Source organism: Colobus angolensis, unplaced genomic scaffold (assembly GCF_000951035.1).
Source record: "Colobus angolensis palliatus isolate OR3802 unplaced genomic scaffold, Cang.pa_1.0 Scaffold370, whole genome shotgun sequence".
Classification (NCBI taxonomy): Eukaryota; Metazoa; Chordata; class Mammalia; order Primates; family Cercopithecidae; genus Colobus; species Colobus angolensis.
Window position 1 is genome coordinate 602,227 of NW_012117044.1, and position 11,150 is coordinate 613,376.

The 11,150-nt window shown below is 47.0% G+C and overlaps 1 pseudogene; it reads left to right on the forward strand.

Annotated features, from left to right (window-relative positions):
* The first annotated feature begins 6,806 nt into the window (after positions 1-6,806).
* Positions 6,807-11,150, forward strand: part of LOC105520193 — a 14,181-nt pseudogene continuing 9,837 nt past the window's right edge.

The window sequence follows — 11,150 nt, forward strand, 5'->3', positions numbered from 1 at the left end:
TCCAAAATGAATCTTTAAACCCATACAAATACATGGAATCCAGATGGAAATTAAATAATTCTTTGAACTGAATGATAATAGCGACACAACCTACCAAAACCTTTTGGATACAGCAAAGGTGCTGCTAAAAGGAAAGTTTATAGACTTAAATGCTTACATCAAAAAGTCTGAAAGAGCACAAATAAACAATCTAAGGTGACACTTCAAGGAATTAGAGAAACAAGAACAAACCAAACCAAGCAGAAGAAAAGAAATAACAAAAATCAGAGCAGAACTAAATGACATTGAAACAAAATAAATATAAAAGATAAATGAAACAAAAAGCTGTCTATTTGAAAAGATACATAAAGTTGATAGAAGATTAGCAAGATTAACCAAGAAAAGAAGAGAGAAGATCCAAATAACCTCAAATAGAAATGAGGTGAATCACAGGGTCAGGAGTTCCAGACCAGCCTGGCCAACACAGTGAAAACTCGTGTCTACTAAAAATACAAAAAATAGCTGGGCATGGTCGTGGGCACCTGTAATCCCAGCTACTCAGGAGGCTGAGGCAGGAGAATCACTGGAACCTGGGAGGCGGAGGGTGCAGTGAGCCAAGATCATGCCACTGCACTCCAGCCTGGGAGACAGGGCAAGCCTCCATCTCAAAAAAAATTAAATTAAAGTAAATTAAATTAATTAATAAATAAAACAGGATATATTACAACTGATACTGCAGAAATACAAAAGATCATTCAAGATTACAAACACCTTTGTGTGCATGAACTAGAAAAACTACAGGAGATTGAAAGATTTTTGAAAATATACAACCCACCTAGATTAAACCAGAAAGAAATATAAGCTCTGAACAGGCCAACAACAAGCAGCAAGATTGAAATGGTAGTTTTTAAAATTGTCAACAAATAAAGTCCAGGACTAGATGGATTCACAGCTGATTTCTATCAGACATTCAAAGAAGAATTGGTATCAATTCCATTGACGCTATTCCACAAGATAGAGAAAGAAAGAATTCTCCCTAAATCATTCTACGAAGCCAATATAACCCTAATACCAAAACCAGGAAAGGACACAACAACAACAACAGTAACAACAAACTACAGACTAATATCCCTGATGAACACAGATGGAAGAATCTTTAACAAAATCCTAGCCAACCGAATCCAGCAGCATGGATTCGGTTAATCCAGATAATCTACCATGATCATCTACCAGATGATCCAGATAATCTACCATGATCAAATGTGTTGCATAGCAGGGATGCAGTAATGGTTTAACATACACAAGTCAATAAATGTGATACACCACATAAGCAGAATTAAAAGCAAAAATTACATGATCATTCCAATAGATGTAGAAAAAGCATTTGATAAAATCCAGCATCTCTTCATGATTAAAACACTCAGCAAAATCAGCATAGAAGTGATAAGGTAATAAAAGCCATCTATGACAAGCCCACAGCAAACATTATACTGAATGGGGAAAAGTTGAAAGCACTCCCCCCTCAGAACGGGAACAAAGACAAGGAGGCCCACTTTCACCACTTCTATTCAACGTAGTACTAGAAGTCCTAGCCAGAGCAGTCAAACAAGAGAAAGAAAACAAGGTCATCCAAATCCACAAAGAGGAAGTCAAACTTTTGCTGTTTGCTGACGATATGATTGAATACTTAGAAAACCCTAAAGACTCATCCAAAAAGCTCCAAGAACTGATAAATGAATTCAGCAAAGTTCCAGGATACAAAATTAATGTCAACAAATTAGTAGCTCTGTTATACACCAATAGCAAGCAACCTAAGAATCAAATCAAGAAGTCAACCCCTTTTACAATGTCTGTGATAAAAATAAAATAATTAGGAATATACCTAATCAAGGAGGTAAAAAAACCTCTACAAGGAGAAAACTACAAAATACTGCTGAAATATACAAACGAATGGAAACACATCCCATGCTCATGGATAGATAGACTCAATATTGTGAAAAGACCATACTGCCAAAAGCAGTCTACAAATTCAATGTGATTCTCATCAAAATACCACCATCATTCTTCACAGAACTAGAAAGAAAATTCTAAATTTCATATGGAGCCAAAAAAGAGCCCACATAGCCAAAACAAGACAAAGCCAAAAGCACAAATCTGGAGGCATCACATTACCTGACTTCAAACTAAGCTGTACTATAAGGCCATAGTCACCAAAACAGCATGGTACTGGTATAAAAATGGGCACATAGACCAATGGAACAGAATAGAGAACCCAGAAATAAAGCCAATACTTGTAGCCAACTGATCTTTGACAAAGTAAACAAAAACATAAAGTGCAGAAAGCACACCCTATTCAACAAATGGTGCTGGGATAATTGGCAAGCCACATATAGAAGAATGAAACTGGATCCTCGTCTCTCACTTTACGTAAAAATCAACTCACAGTGGATCAAAGACTTAAATCTAAGGCCTGAAAACATAAAAAACTCTAGAAAACAACATCGGAAAAACTACTAGACATTGGCTTAGGCAGAGACTTTATGACCAAGAATCCAAAAGCAAATGCAACAAAACAAAGATAAATTGATGGGACTTAATTAAACTAAAAATATTCTGCACAGCAAAAGAAACAATCAGCTGAGTAAATGGACAACCCACATTGGGAAAAATATCTTCACAATCTGTACATCCAACAAAGGACTAATACTCAGAATCTACAAGGATCTCAAACAAATCAGCAAGAAAAAAACAAACAACCCCATCAAAAAGTGGGCAAAGGACGTAAACAGACAATTCTCAAAAGAAGATACACAAATGGGCAACAAACATATGAAACAATACTCAATATCATTAATGATCAGGGAAATGCAAATCAAAACCACAATGAGATACCACCTTACTCCTGCAAGACTGACCATAATCAAAAAATAAAAAAATAATAGATGTTGGTGTAGATGTGGTGAAAAGGGAGCACATTTACACTGCTGATATGAATGTAAACTAGTACAACCACTACGTAAAAAAGTGTGGAGGTTCCTTACAGTACTACCATTTGATACAGCAGTACCACTAGTGGGTATCTACCTAGAGGAAAGAAGTCATTACATGATAAAGATACTTGCACATGCATGTTTGTAGCAGGACAATTCACAATTGCAAAAATATGGAAAAAACCCATCAATCAAAGAGTGGATAAAGAAATCGTGTTATATATATAATGGAATACTACTCAGCCATAAAAAGGAATTAAATAATGACATTCATAGCAACCCAGATGGAATTGGAGACCATTATTCTAAGTTAAGTAACTCAGGAATGGAAAATCAAACATCTTATGTTCTCACTCACAAGTGGGAGATAAGCTATGAGGGTATAAAGGCATAAGAATTACACAATGGACTTTGGGGACTAAGGGAAGGGTGGGGGAGTGGTTAGTGATAAAAGACTACACATTGGGCACAGTGTACACTGCTTGGGTGATGGGTGCACAAAAATCTCAGAAATCACCACTAAAGAACTTTTCTACATAACCAAACACCACTCGTGCCCCAAAACCCTATTGATGGAAATGGTTTCTCACCTGACCTGGTGGCCGATGGTGGCTCCCCTCCGTCAGGGTCAATTTTTAAAAAATGATTATTACTTTGGCCATAAACCCAGTGACAAATGTGGCTCTCCCACCCTTCCCTTCCTCCTAGAGGATGTGGACGCCGATAAGAGCTGGGGGACCTCTCCTAGCACAGGTTCAGCCTTGAATGGGGGACCGTTTCCAACCCAGGAGGGGCACAGAACAGTAACTGGAGCTGTGGTCAAGTGGACGTGGTCACGCCTCTGTCTGCTTGCTTCCTGGTGGACGACCTCACCCTGGCAATTTCCTTGCCTGGAACCTCAGTTTCTCTATATTTTAAGGAAGGGGTGACAATATGCAGCTGGTCTCCAGGCTGTAAAGATTCAGCTAGACACATTCAGGGCCTCAGTGAGATGTGATTCTCCTATCTTCCAAGAGGCTGAGAGACTCACTGGGAGCCCTGTGGGCTGGGGTCACTCCTGCCCTCCAGTACCTGCTCCATCTTTCACCAGCAATCTCAGAGCAAATGCTTAAGGAAAAGACAGGAGGCTGCTGGCACTGAGGGAGACCAGGAGGAGCCTCTGACTGCCCTCACAGAGGGATGAGGGTGCAGCTGCAAAGCCAGCCATGAACCCGAGTCCTGCAACCCCAGAAAAGGGGAGGGAAGAAGGTCCAGGAGCTCAACAGAGAGGGTGACTGAGGAGGCACCCAGGCCCCACATGTGGTCCCAGGTCCCCTGAGAGTGGCAACTGCTCCTTCAGCCCTGTGTGTCTTTCCTCCCACTCTTGTCTCATCCCAAGCTTCCCTGGGACTTCCCTGGAACAGGCCTGTGAGGGGACCCAGGCTTGACCACCAACCGCTTCAGGGACCTCTGGGCCTCCTCACCTGGCACAGTCTTGCAGGGAGCAGCAGGAGGTCCAGGACCTGGAGTCTGAGGTGGGACATTCATCCTTATTCCCAGAGATGGGCAACACCAGGCCAGGTGAGAAACCATTTCCATCTGTCATCTCTCCTTGAACCCTTATCACTTCAGGGGCTTCCAGGACTGAGATTTCTCAAAGCATGTGCAGCTCCAAAACTGCCCTGCAGGAATTGGCCCCAGTCACACCCCAGACTGAAGCTACCTTCAAAGACCCCCAAGCTCCAAGTGGCACACCTTGAATGTGAGGCCTGCATGGAGAAAGCCTCCTGCATCTTGGCTTAGACGGCAGCTCCCAGCAAGGGTTGGCTTCCTCAGAGCAGGATGAGCCTCTCTGCCAGCATGTAGAGCCCAAGCCAGGTCCTGAGGGCCAGACATAGCGCTGAGGGTCAGGACAGCCAGGTAGGACAGGGCCAGGAAAACTGATATCTGTCCGAGGTATTCCCCCGACATGTCCCCAGGACACTGCGGGATGCCAGGTCAGCCTCCACCGGCAGTCGTCATGGATGTCCATGCTGCATCCAGTAGAGCGCACAGCATGTATAAGACAAGGGGTGCTCACCCACTGTGTGCTCAGGGCTGATTTGAGAACACAGTGGCCTTTTCCCCCTAGCAGAACTGATGTTTGCCTCCCACACTCCACACGAGGAGCTGGGTGGCCTGAATTCCCCAGCCATCCTCAAACCCAACTCAGCGCAGCAGGCCTCCTATCTGCTCACAGTCCTGTGACCCATTTCCAAACTTTGGTCACAACCTAAGATATGAGTGACCACGTTGAAGACAGGAATGGGGCCTCTGGGCTCTTTGGAGCTCCTTGGACCACATCCCCACACAGCCTTCCTTGAGTGCCAAAGCCCACTGTGGCCCATGTTCCAGTAGGTTGTGAAAGAAGGGAGGGAGGGAGATAGGAGCCTAGAATCCACGAAGATCAGAAACTTACAGCTGACAGACCAGAAACCAGAAAGCACTCATGGGAAAGGGCCAAATACACAAAGTCAGTGAAGAGGCATTCCCTCATTTTGGTCCCTGAAGTCCAGGTAGCCCCAGTGTTCCCACAACCTGCTGCAAAGGCCGGCCAGGTGCCACACTCCTGCTTCCAACAGCCAGTGCCCTTTTCTGTCTGCTCAGGCATTCCCGCGTCCACAGTCCCACCCAAGATGCCTGACTAGGTGGCATGGTGGAGCTAATGTGTCCTGCTTTGGGCATTGCAGAAGGGCCTAGAGAGAGGCAGATGGCATCCCACAGGTACCCGGGTCTCCTGGGCCTTCTTCACTGCAAGAACCTACATAAGCAGACACTTGGCAGCCACAGGCTCTCCCTGGGATCCTCTCATCTTTACTGAAGAAAACTGGAGATGAAATGAGGTGTGAGCCCAGTTCTGCTTCTCCTCCCCAGGAGCCAGGGCAGGATGGCTTCCCCATAGGCTCCCAGTGCGGTCCTGCCTGTATGCTCCCCACAGACAACACACCACCAGACCAGCCACAGCAGGAGCCACTCCACTGTCAGCCCTCCCAACCCCGGAGCTGACACTGAACTCCTGTCCCATCCCCACAGGTGGGTTTCTCTGTGAGGTGGACAAGGCCAACTTGGGGGCAAGGGGCTCTAAGAGAAGTTGACAGGGGGATTCTGCACCTTGTAGTAGGACATACAAATGAGATATGGAGGAGAATGGTTGTTATGAGGAGCCAACAGGGGCAGGATGCAGCGGATATCCAAGAAGGGAAGCCCACATCCATCTACACTGTCCAGGTGCTAGAGACTGTGCCGGGGTGGGCCACAGGTGCCACGTCCTACAGCCACTGTGACAGCTGCAAGGTGGGCATTGCCCCCACCACATTCACAGAGGAGAAAATTGACACAGAAAGCTCGAACACCCACCAGGGTCATGCATCTGCTGAGGGCTGAGCCATGGCTCTCCCCCAGGGACCCTCAACTACAAAGCCACGCTCTTCCCTCCCCAGTTTGCACTCCTGGCGGGGATCCAGTGGAGGGGCCGGGTGATGACTTAAACCCAGTCTATCTCTGTTTCTCATTCCTTCAGCTCTGTAAGGGCCCACCCGGTGGACACTGTTTCAGAAGTCCCCAAAAGCCATGGGGAGCTCAGCTGCTGCCCTGGGTGTCACTTGCAAGCCACGAAAAGAGAGTGTGGATCCGGAATCAGGTTCTGATTTGGTGGTGTCCACAGCATCCTTTGTGTGAAGTCCCAGCATCTGGGGTGGGGAAGAAATGACAGACTTCTGCCTGTGGGTTGTTGTTGGACAAAAGCCACATTAGTCGCTGGGCTTATGGCCAAAGTAATAATCATTTTTTTAAGATTGACCCTGACGGAGGGGAGCCACCATGGGCCACCAGGGCAGTGGTCGGTGCAGTGAGGAGTTCCTCCTTGGACCCATCCATCAGCACCAGAGCCGGACAGGCGCTCACCCGATGGAGACACGCCATGCGGGGCTGACGCCTAACCTTGTTTTCTTAATAAGCAGTGAGGTTGCAATAACAAGTCTCAGGTAAACATTGGGGTCAGATGTCCTAAGGGTCATTATTGTTAAAATATGAAAGGAAAACTGGGGAATACAATCAACATATGGACCTTTTCTTTAGCACTACGGAAGCTGGGCTCTATTTCATGGTGACTTTGATGGCATAGAGGACTTTGAGGTCTAAATGAGTTCCCAAAACAGAATCTCTCTCACTGTCCTATATGCAATATGCATGTTGAGGGTAGTTGCATCCTGGTCTTTATGGGGCATGTGTGGGAAACAGCAGGGCAGAGTCAGGGGTGGGAGAAAAATTTAGAGATATGGGGAGTTTCACTTGTCACCTCAGCTCCTCATCAGGAAACAGAAGCCGAAGCCAAAGCCAAGGCTCAAAAAGCAGAGGTAGAGAGCACCTAGGAATGAGAGGAAAGTCCAGCAAAGTGCAAAGTGCTGGGATGCAAGAAGGCTCAGGGAGCTAAGGCAGCCAGGCGAATGGGGACACAGGGAGCAGACCCACAGCCCATTCCTGGGCACCTGTTAGGGGGTGGGTGGGAGCTTTGTGGAGTGGGCCAGCTGCTCAGTCCCACCAGGAAGCCTGCGTGGTGGGCCCTCCCGTGGCCTCCCTCCACGCATCAGTGCCAGGCTGTGCTGCTTTTCCAGGCCTTTGTTCACTGCCCCTTAGCCCCGAATGCCCTTCCCCCATCCTTTGTTAAACAAATCCCAGGCATCTCACCCTCCCTCCGGAAGCTTCAGAAGCCAGCTCGGCCCCCTGCACAGGCGCCCTGACCTTTGCACTTCTCTGCTGTATGAGTTGCCTGTCTCCTAGGCTTCTGCCCCTTCTGCTGGTGGCTCCTCATGGGTAGCCATCAGCTCATGTTAATTGACACATTGGACCTGCAGTGAGGTCTCCATCTCCTCACTAAGATGTGACTCTTCTCCTCACTGTCCCAGCCCTTAACCAGTGAAGGGCCCAGCAAGGTCTGGTGTTAGACTGAGCTCCGCCCATTCATGCTCACAGAATGAATGAATGAATGAATGAATGAGGAAGGAGCAGTGGCTGGAGAACTGGCCCCAGCCCTGAGGGGCAAGGAGGCTGGGCTTTGACTTACATAACTTGCTTCCCTGAATGCCTGTGCCACATCTCCAAAGTGTGATTATAAACTTACAAGTGAAAATGAAAATGGACTTCCAGGCCAGGTGTAAACTCCTTCTTTTATTTTTATTTATTTGTTTGTTTATTTATTTATTTATTGAGACAGGGTCTCACTGTGTCACTTAGGCCGGAGTGCAGTGGTGTGATCTTGGCTCACTGCAACCTCCACCTCCTGGGTTCAAGTGATTCTCGTGCCTCAGCCTCCCAAGTAGCTGAGATTATAAGTGTGTGCTACCATGCCCAGCTAATTTTTTTGTAGTTTTAGTAGAGACAGGGTTTCACCATGTTGTCCTGGCTGGTCTAGAACTCCTGACCTCAAATGATCTGCCCACCTCTGTCTCCCAAAGTGCTGGGATTACAGATGTGAGCTACCGTGTCCAGCCTGAACTCCTTTTTTAACTGGTTGAATAAACACCTAGGACTTGAGAGCAGGCTCAGTGTCTCCCACAGAAAGTGTAGAGAAGTCAGTGGGGCACACACAGTAGGCATCCAGTGTGCCCTTGGATCTGACTCACAGGCTGGCTTTGTCCTAACTAAAGGGCTCTCTTCATTCCCCCTGTTACCACAGTTAGGGTACCCTGACCTAACCCTAGTTTTATGCTAGTTTTCTAACACAAATCCTTCCGTAGTAATTCTCACTGTGACTCACAGATAAGAAGATACAGGAGAGGCTGGAAGGTTGCTCATTAGGAAGGGAAAACATCCCTTTACTTAAACTTGATACCGACTTTGGTTTTGAAACTGGGACAAGAACTACTTAACTCAAGAACATGAAATTTCAACGACTGTTTGGAGACACGGTTGGGATTTGCTGTGGGGGTTAACGGCACAGATGCTCTTGACTGAAGTCTTGGCCCGGGGCCCAGATATCCCCCAACCACTCCCATCCCATACACACATGAGATTTTGCAGAATCAGAGAGTGGAAAGGCCCTTAAAACTGGGACTCTGAAAGCTAAGTGCGTTTATGCCTTATATACCCGGGAAACATCCAATAGCTGCCGCTAAACCGTATCCATCTCTCACTGCCTTTGGCCACCTCTCATGTTTGCAGGTTGATTTTGTTCACTGGGTCCCACCTTTCTTGGCTGGGCTGAGTCCGTGGTGACTTGCACAGATGCAGATACTTGTGTGCCTGTGAGCAAGGAGCGATGAGTGGGGCAGGATCCTCATCCCGCTACTCTGTCCAGGGAATTCTCAATAGGAAGAAGAGGGGCCAGGAGCTGAGGGATTGGGTGATTTGGTTTGGAAGGGAAGGGCCCATTTACCCACGAGTGCAGAGAGCTGGCAGGGAAATCCTGAAGGAGAAGATCCCAGGGAGCTGTCAAGATCTCTGTCAAAGCTGGAAGATGAAGGCACTCCATGTGTTCAGTGAGAAAAAGCTGCAGAACTCAGCCCCAATGGAGAAGGTTCAGAGAGAGAGATGCATGAACAAATGACATGCAAAGAGAGGAGATAGGCCTGAGGCACAGAGGTCACCTTGGTAGGGAGACAAGACTGGGCTCTGGGAAGGCACCCTGGCCCTAGACCTGAGGCCAGCCTAGCTGGACCTGTAGGGCCCTGAGCTTGCCCATGGGTGGGTAGCAGCTGGTGGACACAGCAGCTCAGACACAGACCCTGATCACCGCATCTGAAAACATCTGAGTCTCTTCTTCTAACTAAAGCCAGCTTGGCCGAGGCAGAACCCTTCTTTTCCTGACTATCCTGCTGGGTCAGCTATTCCAGACACTGAGCCTTTCCTCTGTTCAAAATCAATGAAGAACTTCTCACCAATAATCACACATCATGTTGCTTTATCTCTCATACCAAACCAATTTAATCACATAAACAAGATGTGTACACATAAAACACATTAATGATTTTCTTAAAAAATAGTTTTGCTATAGACAACAATGTTCCTACCAGGGCAAACACTCAGGTAAACCAATCCTAGCAAAGTCAATGTACAGTTCACATGCCTCTCACTCTGGAAAGTCTAATGACTGAGGCCCCTAAAATGTAGGCACTGTTTACATGTGGCAGGGGGGTGGAAGAGAGGCCCTCAGCCCCTCCGTGTTCTGGTCCCCCTCTCCCATGACTGGAACTGATGGGATGCTCATGAACTGAGCAAGAGAAACTCAACAGTGCTGACACCCAGGCCATAACAGCCCAAGTCAGCTGCCTCTGACAGTGGCCTTGAGCCCTGTGTTTCTCTTCCAGTTGCCTGACCTGTACAATTACAATGTCAAATTCAGTTTTATGTGCAAAAACAACAATCATGTTTTGCTTTTGCTTTTACAGTTTTCCACCTGTAACCTAGACACGGTAAACATTCAGAGAGGAGTGGACCCCAGCCGGGATGGGGAGCCAGCCATGACTCCAAGAAGAACATGCTGCTGGTTTTGCCCATGGAAGGAGGTGACAGGCAGGTGTGCATGGCTACAGAGCCCCCGATGACCAGAATAGAGGGAAGAAAAACGTGGTATCAAAAACACAGAGCTTGGAAATACTCCTGCCTCCTCCCCATGCATCTCTCCCCACTGCCTGGAGGGGCATCTTTTGAACACTGATCTGTGCATTTAGGTCACTGGATCCTTGAACCTCTACCTACCTGCCATGCAGAATGCCTGGCCACTGATGTTATCTGGTTTTGTCATATGGTAGCACTTTGTACTCTCAGCCACCTCCCTTGGAGTCCGTGATTAATAATCCCTTCCTTTAAAGTTGAGATGCCCAGGATGTTTGTCAGTGTGTGTTCACCCCAGCCTGGTCAGCATCCCTCTGCAGTGCTGAGCTATAGTTCCATAGTTTTCTGGGAGCTAAGGCAGACCAGACCATGCTTGAGGGATTAGTAGCTGTGTGGTCTCAGGAAACTTGGCCTCTCTGGGCCTCAGATTCCTCATCTTGTAATACATGGGTAATAGCACTGCCTAAATTCAAAATTGCCCTGAGGATCCGGTAAGGTATGAGAAGTAGGAGTTATAAGAATTAAATAAGAAGTTTATTGATTTGCGAATGTTGAACCAGCCTTGCATCCCAGGGATGAAGCCCACTTGATCAGGGTGGATAAGCTTTTTGA